At 42.0% G+C, this 13378-nt stretch overlaps 1 protein-coding gene across 4 annotated transcripts in view; it reads left to right on the forward strand.

Moving 5' to 3' along the window:
- Nucleotides 1-13378, forward strand: part of lrch1 (leucine-rich repeats and calponin homology (CH) domain containing 1) — a 73605-nt gene that overhangs the window by 700 nt on the left and 59527 nt on the right. The gene's annotated exons all lie outside the window — the stretch shown is intronic.

Here is a 13378-nt window from a genome sequence, read left to right on the forward strand (position 1 = left end):
TAAGAAAAATATCTCATCGCTCTCAAACCACACTGTATTGAAAAATACCTCATAAATGTGCTTTTACTGTGACCATGCGAGACATGATGGTAACTTTACCGGGAGTGGGTACGTCTCCATCTCGTCTCCATGGAGATATGACTAAAGTCAGCAAAATTTGAGCTTTGGTTCTCATCCAAATCCATTCTTTGATTACCCACTGCAAAAATAGTATTTTCTATGTTGAGCTGGTGATTGGGAGTTTTGTACTGATGGCAACAGTACATAGTCCAAAATGTTACACAGTGTACCTTTAAGTTCAATAGGTCTAAACCCAGAAAACGTAATCGAAACAAAACTAAATTATGAAAATCTGTGCATGAGGCCAGTTTGTTTAGAAGCAGTTGCGTTGGCACCGTTTGTCCACCATGGATGTAACTAACTGGTCAGGTCAAGGGTCAACAACACTATGAGCCTAAAGAATGAGATCAGCTGATCATCCTGAATGACCAGGTTATTCCATCAATGGATATTCCAAGATGGAAATGCAAGGATTCATCGGTCTCACGTTGTGAAAGAGGAACAGGCCACCGTTTTTCCAGACAGAGATATGTTCTTACCTGAGCTTAGACGAGTTGTCTGGTCTTTGTCAAAGATGTTGTTAGCATTTGGCCTCTCCCAGTATATTCCTATGGCTCCAAACAGGGTGAAGTTGGAAGCGACTGAATGAATAGTGCAATGAAAAGCATCTTTGAGTGTCCAGAAAAACGCTATATAAAACCAATGCATTATTATTTGTAGTAATCTTTGGAATGTGCTGGAGAAGGCTTTGTGCAGTGGTCACACTCGCCCATCACCAATACAAGATCTTGGTAAAAAAGGAATGTGACACCTGGTGCTGGAATCAAAGCTAAAGGTGCTACAACCAAACATTACAGAGGGTGAGTCAGGTCGTGTTCTTTGTAGTTTATATTCTATTATGTTTTTTATTTTTTATATTGGAAAGCTCTTTGGCCCGTGAGGGTAAAGACTAGCTCTATAAATAAATGTTGATTACTTGTTTAGATCTCCCATTCACAGTATAGACTTCTTGGTTAATCGATTAATTGCCATGGGCTTAATTAATCGTTCCACTGTGGGGGTAAAGATGCAGTAGAGTCTGTAACATGTCTTTACTCAATAATAACCTTTAAAGTTGTTTTTCTCGACTTTAATGGAAGAAAATGTAATGTTTGTAGAAAGTGTGTTGTTAAATGAATACACACAGTTAATAATCTATTATCGAAATAAACCCATAATTGATCAAAAGCAACAAAATGACCATCCCTATAGTTAAAATAAGATGTTGGTGTTTCGTGCAGCTGAATGTCCCTGATCTGGAGATAAATATTCTTTCCATTCTTCGTTCTTCCTTTTCCTGCTCCAGCCTCTCCATGTGACGAACTCCCCTTTAAGTAGGTTATAGTCCAGAGGCGGCACCTGCACCGCGTTACGTAATCCATCTCTGCTGCCGTCCGTAAACTCCGGCTGTTTCAGGAGAGCAGCACAGAAAGTGAAAATGTGGTGAATAGATGCACGACCAGTGGAATTCCCCAAAGCTTCTGCCTCTAATGAAGGAGAGTCTGTAATGAACTGTGCCAATGTCGTCAAAAATGTCGTTAAAAAGCACAACATTGTACTCAAACTGGCGAGATGATGACTATTGTGTGACAAAAGTACATCAAATTCAAAGAAGTCGAAAAACACATTGAAATATAAATTGTAATTTCTCATTTTCTCCAGTTCGACTTTCATCAAATCTGAAATCGGTGACAGTGACATCACCAACAGCTGTGTTTCTTCTTCTTAAAAGTTATTGGTGTAGTGCAGGCCAAACAAAACCATAAAGAAACATCCAAATGATCCATCACATTTCCCATTAGCGTTAATTTATCTCAATAGCTGTTACATAAAGCTACAGTTTGCAAATTGGCGCAGTGGCTTATGGGACGGCACATAGCTCCTAATCACCGGTTAGTTAGCATCAGAGGTCGCTATGCTAAAGTGGCTAGTTAGCATTGAGGCTTCCTTCCCTCAGCCTACTCCTTTTGAGCATCTATGACTGTTTGTAAATTAGGAACATGTAGTAAGCTTAACTAAACTAACTCCTTCCTAACTGACAGCCCAATTCGGAGGCTTCTTATCATGGCGGACGCTGACGCACGTCCGGTTTGGCGTAAGACCTCTTACCAATCTTCTCGTTTCGGAAGAGGCCGGAGCTCAAGCTATGTTTCTTCTTTGTGGAATCCAACACCAATGGGCAATGTAAATGACACAAGCAGGGTGTTGGCGCCATCATCTGGCCAAAATCTATGTTGTCTATGCCGCAAAAAAAGTGACATAAAAAACATGATGTCACAAAATCAATGACTTTATGCAATAAATTATAACATTGTTTTTGTGTCTCATCAGTGAAATACAAAGTTGTGTTAATGACATTATGAGCCAGATCTTGTGGCGGCGCACGGGGCGGCGCAGGCTCTTGGCGAATTATTTTCCGAGTGGCGGCGCTATATGTGCCATTCGCCTCCGCCACCTGTGAGGGGGCGTCACAAGAGGAGGTGACTGCACTGATGGAAACACGGCTGACATTCACTTCCTCGTTTACATTGCGCTGTCTTGCGTTCTTTCTTAAGCCTTAGGCTCTCACCCACTTAAATGCGATAAGTCTGGAGTGGCAAGATCACAAAGTGCGCTCCTACTGAGCGCAAAATGTCACGCTATCGTCTCCGTTTTGATGCACAAGATCGGGCCCTAAGTGTCATCAAAGAGCTTGTCCAATGAAAGGAACCTTAGCCGACAAGACCCATCCTCATGCTCCTGTGTCAGCAGTGTTTTCTTTTTTTTTCTATCAAGTGTTTGAATTCCTGAAGGAAAAAAAAAAGTGTTTAAATTCGGCGCTGATTTATGTTCTTCCCAGTGGGTCCCTAAAAAGAAGAAAAAAAATCGAGGCTGGGATTGATCTCACTGTCTCGTAAACGGGAGCCCTGTGCTCTACCTATGGAGCTAACATTGCGGACAACACGAGGAAAAATCTTAGATCAGTGTTGTAGGTTTTGTTGTAACCTGTAAGCTTCAGTTAGCTTTTAGATTTGGGTAAAGCTGAACAGGAGAAAATGAGCTCAGTGAAGGCGGGGGTTAAGAGGTTAAAGTTGTATGTACTGTATCGGGATCAAAACAAGGCGTACATGGAAATCTTGTTTAAGTTCCCATGCTTATTCGTTTTAAGCTGTGTTGGAAAAAATGTGCAAATCTCTGCGGGTGTTGCGTCACCTAATAACCATAATTTAGCGAGGAGACGGCGAGTTCGATCTCTCGGATGTTGCTTTGTTCCTTTGTATTTATTAAAAAGCATAAACTGTTACACAATCACAGTAATCATTAACCCTTTAGTTTTACAGACGGGAGTGACTCGGTTTTAATGTTATTGGAAGTGTTTTTACTTGTACCTTTGTCATTTGCATATTAACATCCCAGACGTAAACAGGAGCAGGTCTTTGATGCGTCGCTGCACGCTTTTTGAGACAGAAGACTGGATTAGACTAAGTCGTTTTTTAATTAATCTGATTAATCTGTTTTCAGGCCGACTATAAACATGATTATCACACACAAATAAAGCCAAAAGCGGGTTATGACAAATGTTTTAAGACGGCAGATCCAGTAGAAGTGAGAAAAGTGGCACTTGAAGCTTGCTATTAGTATGTAGCATGAAGCTAGCATTAGCGGTACGTTAGCATTCACTGTTATCATACAACTTTGGACTGTTGAGCCGTAGAAATAAAAAGGAGAAGCGGCATTTGATCTGTTATTCGGACAGTTAGCAAGTCGGCTAATCTGAGAAGGTGGTCCTGTAGCCGTTAGCATTAGCCTCAAACATCGCAAATTATGAACGACCCAGATGTTTTCAGCTGCCGTCAACCATCGACTGCATTTAGGTCAAAGCCCCGTTCTAAATCATTCATGAACGTACAGACCTGTGAGATTTTTGCTTCGTTCGTGTGAAGAAATGTGACGTCATTGTCCCAGTTCGGTTCATGTGTTTTTTAACTTGGAAAGTGTGGATTTTGATTTCATGTTTCATGCAAGCTAATCACAGTTGCTAATCCTTCCTTTGCATTTTAGCCAAAATACAACATAGCTATTTTTGTGCTTTAAAATGTCGCTGCAACAGTGTAAATGAGGAATGGCGGGAATTGCTTTAGAAAAATTATTCAATATGGCGGCTGGTGGCGTTTTTGTCACGCAAAAAGCAAAGGGCTGTAACTGACAATCTCTTTAACACATTGATGCTGCGCTGTTTTGGGGATTTAGCTGTAGAGTGTCAACAATCCAGACCATTTTTCATGATGTTTGTAGCACCACAGCGTATTCTATGTTATAGTTATGGACACATGCTGTGGCTCGTTTGAAAGGTGAGATATTCTAAGCTCTCCTTAGGTGAAAACAGTTTAGTTCTACGTGCCTCAGTTCCTAAGAAATCTAAGCTAAACAGAGGCTGGTTTTGATCAAAATCACAATTTTTTGTCTAGATTCAGAGATAATTAGTGTTTTATGAAACACTCTCCTTTCTGATAAACTCTCCTCTCTCCACCTCTCTCCTCCTCTCTCCTCTTCTTTCCTCCTCTCTCCTCCTCTCTCCTCCTCTCTCCACCTCTCTCCTCCTCTCTCCTCTTCTCTCCACCTCTCTCCTCCTCTCTCCACCTCTCTCCTCCTCTCTTCTCCTCTCTCCACCTCTCTCCTCCTCTCTCATCTCTCCTCCCCTCTCCTCCCCTCTCCTCCTCTCTCCACCTCTCCTCCTCTCTCCTCCCCTCTCCTCTCTCCTCCTCTCTCCTCCTCTCTCCTCTCTCCTCCTCTCTCCTCTCTCCTCATCTCTCCACCTCTCCACCTCTCTCCTCCTCTCTCCTCCTCTCTCCTCCTCTCTTCTCCTCTCTCTCCTCTCTCCTCCTCTCTCTCTCCTCTCTGGACGGACACTATCATTATGTAAAGGGGCAAATGCCTAAATATATTTGTTTCAAGTCAATTTTCAACGACATCATTGTTGACACGTGTTGAAACACTGCGTGTTCTCGATCACTTTTTATGGCATGTGCATTTAAAACAGCCTGGTTCTGGTACGCAACACCACGAAAAGAAACGCACTAATAGATACAAAATGTCCAGATGTCACTTTTCACAAGTTTTTGATCGTCATTTATTTCACTTCTGTTCATCACAGAGCTACAAAACCACACATAAGGTGTATTAGAGAGTTTAGTTTTGTAATCAAGTAGTCGACTCATGATTTGTAATGCACTTTTGAGATGTTTCATTAGATGTAGCCATGATCGATTGAGGCTGGGTCGATACAGAGCTTTTTTCTGTGTTTATTCTTGTGTGTATTTGGATGCCGTTGCGGTCGAGTGCTCCTGCTCCCGACAGGTTTAACCCAGAGACACTGAAGTGCTTGTCAAATACAGGTCAAATACAGGTCAAATACAGGCCAAGGCCAAACAGCACTCGTATTTTGTAAATCGAGTGGCTTTAATGTTTGAGTAAAGACACAAATATCACAAATTGATAGAAAGTAAGACTCTTGCATTTCAAGGCGTGTTTTCTGACACATAAGCTACAGATTTGACAGATTTGACAGATTTTCTACGTAACAGATGATAATGGAGACAGAATCTTTATTGTTTGTTATTTTCTGAGGAGATTTAAACCTAAATAACTGCAGCCTTGTTTCAGTGTGCTCACTTCAGGCAAGGGGAAAGAGGTTAAAAGTAATAAATGAAACTAAAACTATGACTAAGATCCCCAGATAATTCCATTGACTCTAAACCAAAACTAAAGCAAAATGAAAAGACTAAAAACATATGAACTTCTAGTTTGAAAGCGTCTCATTTCAGTTCAATTCACTGCCAAAGGAACTAATCCTCATTTCCTTTAAACACAGACTGAAGAGGAATGTAGTATTTTTTTTGTTTTTAAAGTCTATGGAGTGTTTTTTGTACATTGTAAACATGATCTGTCAGAAAGCAGAGTTGGTCTGTTACAAACGTTCAGTGTAAGTTTAATCCACTCAAGCGGCGCCGCTTTAGCTTCATGATGGAAAAAGTTGCTTCACAGTCAATAAATGAACCTCTTAACCCCCACCTGAACCGAGCACATTTCCTCCTGTTTGGCTTTACCCAAATCTAAAAGCTTAAAAAAGCATCTCAATGGCAACAAAAACAAGATGAAAATGTGGCTAAAACGCGTTAGAAAAGCAATGAAAAAGCAACAAAAAGGGATGAAAACTTGACAAAAAATGCTACAAAAAACTACAAAAACAGGACAAAAATGCTTAAAAACATGGCACAACCACGGTAGCGAGACAAAAAAGCTACAATCAGTTTTGTAGGTCTTAGCTTTCAAATGAGGCATCACACAGCCCCTTGAGATGAATCATCTCGTTTTCGAGGGTCCTCTAATTAACAGTCTCCATTAGATTTTTTTAATAAAAATCTGATTTACAATTTAATTTGATTCCCCCCCCCCCCCCCCATTTAAAACAAAATAAATGCGAACTGTAAATATATTTTAAAAATATATATTTATTGCATTTAATTCATGTGCATCAACATAAACAAAATTGCAAAGGTAAACGGAAAATATTGTTAAACATCCAAATTATTATGCTGTATCTGGATTGAGCAATAAAACAACAAAAAATCTGTAGGTGGGAGAGAGAGCTAAAAAAAAAACTAAATAAATACTAATTCTACCCCCCCCCAAAAAAAAAACAAAAAAAAACTTTTTCTTTCTCTATTTTGTTTGTAAAATACAAGAAGAAGATAAAATAATGTCATTGAAATGAAAGAAGGTGTTTGTGAACGAGCCAAAGCAGATGCAGACGATAAAGCTCTTCTCAGTTCACTCTTGGAGCCGGAGAACGGCCGCAGTCTGTGGAGAAAACATGAAGTAGAACATGGCTGCGTGAGGAGATCAGATCTGGTTCAGCTCCGATAAGAAGCTCCTCACGTCAGCGCCGTCGGTGCCACAGGAAACATGTGAACAGTTCCTGGAGACGAGGCTCAGGCCGGGACATGTTCAGAAATGTTTCGGAAATGTCTCTGTCACAAAGACTGCAGGGGGGGGGGGATAACTCTGTGTTCGTTATGTTGAAACCAAAGTTACCGAAGAGCGAGTTCATAAACAGCACGTCTCCTTGACTTTAAACAAATAATGGTCTGACGTAATGACATAAGTGCAGGAGATAAAGCTTTGGAAAGACAGAAGTTAATCATGTGCAGCCGTTTGTGGAGAAGCAGATGATTCAGACAAATGCGGCGAAAGAAAGTGTCTGATCTGATGAAAATGAACCAAATCATGACGTCATGTGATCATCAGTAAACTCACACTGACAATTTGAGAGACTATCGGGCTGGGTACCGTAAAAAAACAGGACTTTAACTGTACTTGGTTTCTGATACCTGAACGTTACTTTTTCCGATACTAAAATATTTGTGGTCTAGAACCAGAACAGAACTATAATGTGTGGAAGATCTGCAGATTTACAATTTTGGGAAAATTAGGAGAAATTGTGGCCAAGTCCCTTTCTTCACTGTCCCTGAACCAACTGCCTCAAAACTCGGATCCAAAGATGTAAAAAGAAATGTGAGTAAAGAAGGGAAGGGAAAAAGGCAGGTGAAAGGTATAAAAAGTGGACAAATAATATATATTATTTATCTACCTAACCTAGCGGGGCTGACTGTGGAGTATAGGAACCTCTGGGTGGCACGTGATGATTCACTACACCAAACATGGCTTACGATCACAATAATCTCACAATATGCCGATACTGCGATTATCGATATATTGCACAAAAATAATCTACGATATGTCACCATTTTAAAAAAAACATGCTACTTTTAACCTTTATTTTGACATACCACATATTATTGTGAAAGTGAAACCACAGTCCTATTTCCATCCATCCATTTTCTTCAGCTTCATCCGGGGCCGGGTCGTGGGGGCAGCATCACCTTCTCCAGCTGTTCTGGGGGGACCCCGAGGCGACACAAGGCCAGCTCGGAGATATAGTCAAACCAGCGTGTCCTGGGCCTTCCATGAGGCCTTGTCCCACTAGGACATACCTGGAACATCTACCGCGGGAGGCGACCAGGAGGCATCCGGAACAGATGCCCTAGCCACCTCAGCTGCTCCTTTCGACGTGAAGGAGCAGCGTCTCTACTCCGAGCTCCTCCTGGGTAACTGAGCTCCTCACCTGATCTCGAAGGGTGCGCCCAGCCACCCTGCGAAGGAAACTCATTTCGGCCGCTTGTATTCGCGATCTTGTCCTTTCGGTCATTACCCAAATCTCATGACCATAGGTGAGAGCGGGAACGTAGATCGATCGGTAAACCCTCTTCACCGCGACAGACCGATACAGCGACCGCATCACTGCTGACGCCGCACCGATCCGTCTGTCGATCTCACGCTCCATCCGTCTCTCACTCGTGAACAAGACCCCGAGATACTTGAACTCCTCCACTCGAGGCGAGGACTCCCCACCGACCCCAAATTAATCTTACTCATAATTGTATAAACTATCATTAATAGTTATATATTTGTGTGTGACAGTGTTTGGCCCCAGTGCTTAAAACTGTAGTGCTGCCCCCTGCTGGTCTCACTGAATCCTTGATCATTATTGGCCTCTATCGACTGTGAAATCAGTGGAGCGCTACTGCCTCATTAATATGCATGACGTAACCAAAAGTATCGATATCGGAATAGAAGTATCGGTATCGTATTGTCCCGCAAAATATCACGATATATCACAAAATCGATGTATTGTCAGACTCCTACTGTGGAGTTGTATCAGACTCGGACTGTGTGAAAAGAGAAATTGTTAGAAAATTGTCAAAGTGATGTTTGAACCAGCTATCTCTAGTATATGAAACCCGCGCTCTATACCTGAGCTATAAGTTATAGGAACTGAATTTCCTTTGGGATTAATAAAGTATATCGTATCGTGTAATGCCATAGGGGAATGAGACGATCTAAATCCATAAATTCCTGGGCCATAACGAGGTCCCAGCCCCTGAGAATCTAAATCATGGCCATCGTGAAACTGATCTGACTGTGTGATTGTGCAGCTCATGTGCAGATAAAGCTAAGCTCATGTTTGTAATGTCTCTGTACCTGCTGTTGTGCTGCTGCTGCTGCTCGGGGGCAGGAAGTGTCTCCACCTCTGTCCAGGACACAGCTGGTTCCTCTTCCTCCCATTCTCTGGACTCACCACCGCCACGAGAGAAACCCTGGGTCAGACCTGAGGCTTTTCCGCACGCCATTATGGCCTTAAAGGGATATTTCAGGATTTTTGACATTGATTTCTGGAGATATTTTTTTTGTAATTCATGCAGTCCTTATGTTTGAAGAGCTACGTGGTGCTAGGCTAGTGCATTTCTATGGTATCAGCTAGCTTGCATTAAAAACAGTCTGACCCGCTCCACAGTGCACCTGAGGCAAATCACTTATAACGCCAGACTAACCATATAAATGTCTGTGTCCATAGAGTAATTTTAACCATTTTGCATTTAAAAGAACTTATATTTGAGCAGCATCAGCTTCGTGGTTGTATAAGCTACACAGCGGCGGAGTGATCTGCTAGAAAATAGTCCTTCAAAATGTGATCATTCATGTGATGCAGGGTCAGTTATATTCCAAACATGATTCTACAGACACAGACATTTATATGGTTAGTCTGGTGTTATAAGTGATTTGCCTCAGGTGCTCTGTGGAGCGGGTCAGACTGTTTTTAATGCAGGCTAGCTGATACCATAGAAATGCACTAGCCTAGCATCACGGAACTCTTCAAATATAAGAACTGCATGAATTACAAAAAAATTAAAAAATCTCCAGATATCAGCAACACTCTGGATAACTTGGAAATGAGGCCCTATGTCAATGAAATATCCCTTTAAATCATTAAAAAGCACTAAGTCAGATTCCAACTGGCATTAAATCTAAATGTTTTACTCAGATCAGAAGTGACCCGGATGAACAGATATTCCTCTAAGAAATGTCTGAACAAGAGCTTCGATAGCATTCAAATTCATATGTTGTTTTAGTGACTGGCCTGGATCCTTTATTAAACACATAACTTCCAAAGCAAACCAGAATCCGCTGTTTACGCTGTGGGGTCTTTCTGTATAGTTCGCCCCGTCCCGTCGGGAGAGTCCCGTATGTCTGTGTGTGGATTAGTAGTTACACAGCAGCGTGTGGCGGAGGAGAGTTTAACAACACTGTCTGATAAACAAGCAGCTCCGGGACAAAGAGACACCAGAGGGAGAGGCTGGGTTTATGTAGGCCACACTTTTAGGAGATGGAGCTATTCTGGGAAACTCTAAACGTGCTAATATTGTGCAGACACATCATCATCATCATCATCATCATCATCATCATCATCGGCTGTAGAGTCATTAGGAGCATAAGCCGACAGTCCAGAGCAGATCTGAAATGTTTTTTATTTAAACAAGAGGATTGTCCCACTCTGACTTAAGGATCTGTCTCTTTTTTACAGTTCTGACTTCAGAGGGGACCCAGGGGTAAATGTTTTTAGTGATATGGTGGTAATTTCAGTATCTGAGTGTGTGAAGTTTGGAGTTGGATCTTCTGTATATGCCGTGGTGGCTCGATGGAGCAGTGGTTAGCGCTTGTGTTTCACTGTTTCGATTCCCACCTGGAGATGTCCCGTCTGTGTGGAGTTTGCACGTTTCCTGGTACTCTGGTTTCCCCTACTATGAAAAACATGTACAATAGGCCAGAATGAATGTAGTGAGTGGTTGGTGGTGGTCAGAGGGGCACAGACTGGCAGCCTCGCCTCTGTCAGTCTCCACCCAAGAGGCAGCTGTGGCTACAACAGTATCTTACCACCAGCCAGTATGGTGGGAAAAATGACTTCTGTTATTCATGTAGTATAATGACGACATGAATATGGACTACAGTGGTGTTTTGAGAAACTGTTATTGGTAATACAATATTATTAGATTATTTCAGAAAAGTACTTTAAAGAGACTAGATGCAAGTTGGTCATTTTATACTCGCTACAGCCACCTCAGGTCATACGTGTAACTGCAGCTTCTATATTAAGGTCGTGCAACTTTCTGAGTGACAGTGCAGGATTTTAGAGGCAGTTGTGGTGAACAGGTCTGAGCTCATTCTACACATTAGGACATGGCTGGAACATGTAGGGGGAGGAAAATACTTAGTTTTAACACTTTAAACTCCGTTTAAAGTCCCTTTAAATAAGGTCAAACTACGTTTTTTTTTGTAATGCTAAAGTTTTCCCTCTGGCTCCTCAGTGCTTTGCTCAAAAGTGACATAAATCTCACATAATGAAATATAAAAAGTCTTCTGACGATTATAAGATGTCGTGTCGTGTTTCAAATTTTCAGTGTGTGTGGAAAAGCTGCTTGGTTTCATTATTATTAATTAAGTGACACTGGTACTTTAACGACAATATTTTTTTTGGTACTGAAATTAAAATATTTGTCGTCTAGAGCCATAAAATAGAAAACTAATGTTCACTTATTCCATAAAAGGACCATTGCTTTTTAATATGTATCATTTGAGCTGAAACAACCGAGTCATTTGCTACTTTTGTCAAACCTTCGTGGTAATTTTCGTACCTGCTATAAGAACAAAAGTAGCTTCATTCTTAGAAGACCTAATGAACCTAATCGGACAACCAAGTCACTTCCTTTAATGCTGTCCCTGGACCAACAGCATCACAGCTTTATCTCTGAAGATATAATCATTTTTTTGGTACCTTATTTAGATTTTTCGATAATGATCAGTTTCCTCCAACATTCAGTCATGGAGAGCTGAGTTTCCCCCAGACTGTCCTGTGTTGCCATGGAGATCAGCATCAGTTTTGATGAACCCATATCAACAAAAATATGACGTGAGCTTTGTTTTTTAAGACTTTCTTCTGGTCTGAAAACGGTCTCAACATCACCCGTATCATAAATCTAACGTTAGCTCCATGCTAATGCTAACAACTAGCTTTGAGTGCTATGTTTCTTTCTCTTCTAGTGGATACAAAGCAGGGAAAACACATCCATTACTACCAGATGAAAAAGATAACGCTTAACATTGGCTACATTGTCGTCTGTATCTGAGACAGTTTGTACCAGAAAAACAGAAGAAAAACATGGAGAAGAAAAGATTTGCTGATTGGAGAGACATAGAATCGGTCAGTGATTAAACAAACAACAAAACGCTGAAGGAAAACGAGTGCAGAAAGAGGAGAGAGAGAAAGATCCGGGAGCAGAGGAGGCTGTGATAATGGGATTAAAGCGGGGGATGCTGCTTCCTCAATCTGGCAACCCACGGCACAGTTTATGAACACATGCTTTTTTATATTTCTGAGTGACCCACATCTGAGTTCAGCGCGGCACATCTGCAGGAGGGGATTATCTCACAGCGACAGAGGGGGCGGGGCTTCACACGGCGTATTGTTGTGTTTCGGATGACATCACGACATTAGGATATTTCTTAGATAATGGCATAATATATATATATGGCTTTGGCTCCGGCTCCGTTTATAATATTGAGTATTTTCTGCCGACTCCTGTATCCTAGACTGGTTCAAGCCTCGATCGATGAAAACCTAAAGATAAAACAGTTTATTTGGAAGACATTTTATCTGGATTTTGCTGATGTTGTGATAAAAACAAATGACTTCTGTGTGGCCCTATAGTGACCTAGATCTGAGCTCATCTCCAGCATGTTGTGTGAGTGTGTGTGGGTGTGTGTGTGTGTGTGTGTGTGTGTGTGTGGGTGTGGGTGTGTGTGGGAGGCGGGGGATGGTACAGTAAATACTATCACATTTTACCACATAATTACAGTGACAGCGGTGAAAGAGGACTCGGCGATGGATAAGAGAGATGATTGTCCTGAAGGGGCAGAAAAACACATTTCCCCTTTATTTTTTCCCATTTATTTACATTTTTTTCTGTGGTCATGAGATTTGGGTAATGCCCGAAAGGACAGGATTGCAAATACAAGCGGCCGAAATGAGTTTCCTTCGCAGGGTGTCTGGGCGCACCCTTCGAGATCAGGTGAGGAGCTCAGTTACCCGGGAGGAGCTCGGAGTAGAGTCGCTGCTCCTTCACGTCGAAAAGAGCCAGCTGAGGTGGCTCGGGCATCTGTTCCGGATACCTCCTGGTCGCCTCCCGCGGGAGGTGTTCCAGGTATGTCTCATTGGGACAAGGCCTCATGGAAGGCCCAGGACACGCTGGAGGGACTATGTCTCGGGGTCCCCCCAGAACAGCTGGAGGAGGTGTGCGTGGATCGGGAAGCTGAGACTGCTGCCTCCATGACCCGGCCCCCCATT

This window comes from Gobius niger (genome assembly GCF_951799975.1).
Source record: "Gobius niger genome assembly, chromosome: 9".
In the NCBI taxonomy this organism is placed as follows: Eukaryota; Metazoa; Chordata; class Actinopteri; order Gobiiformes; family Gobiidae; genus Gobius; species Gobius niger.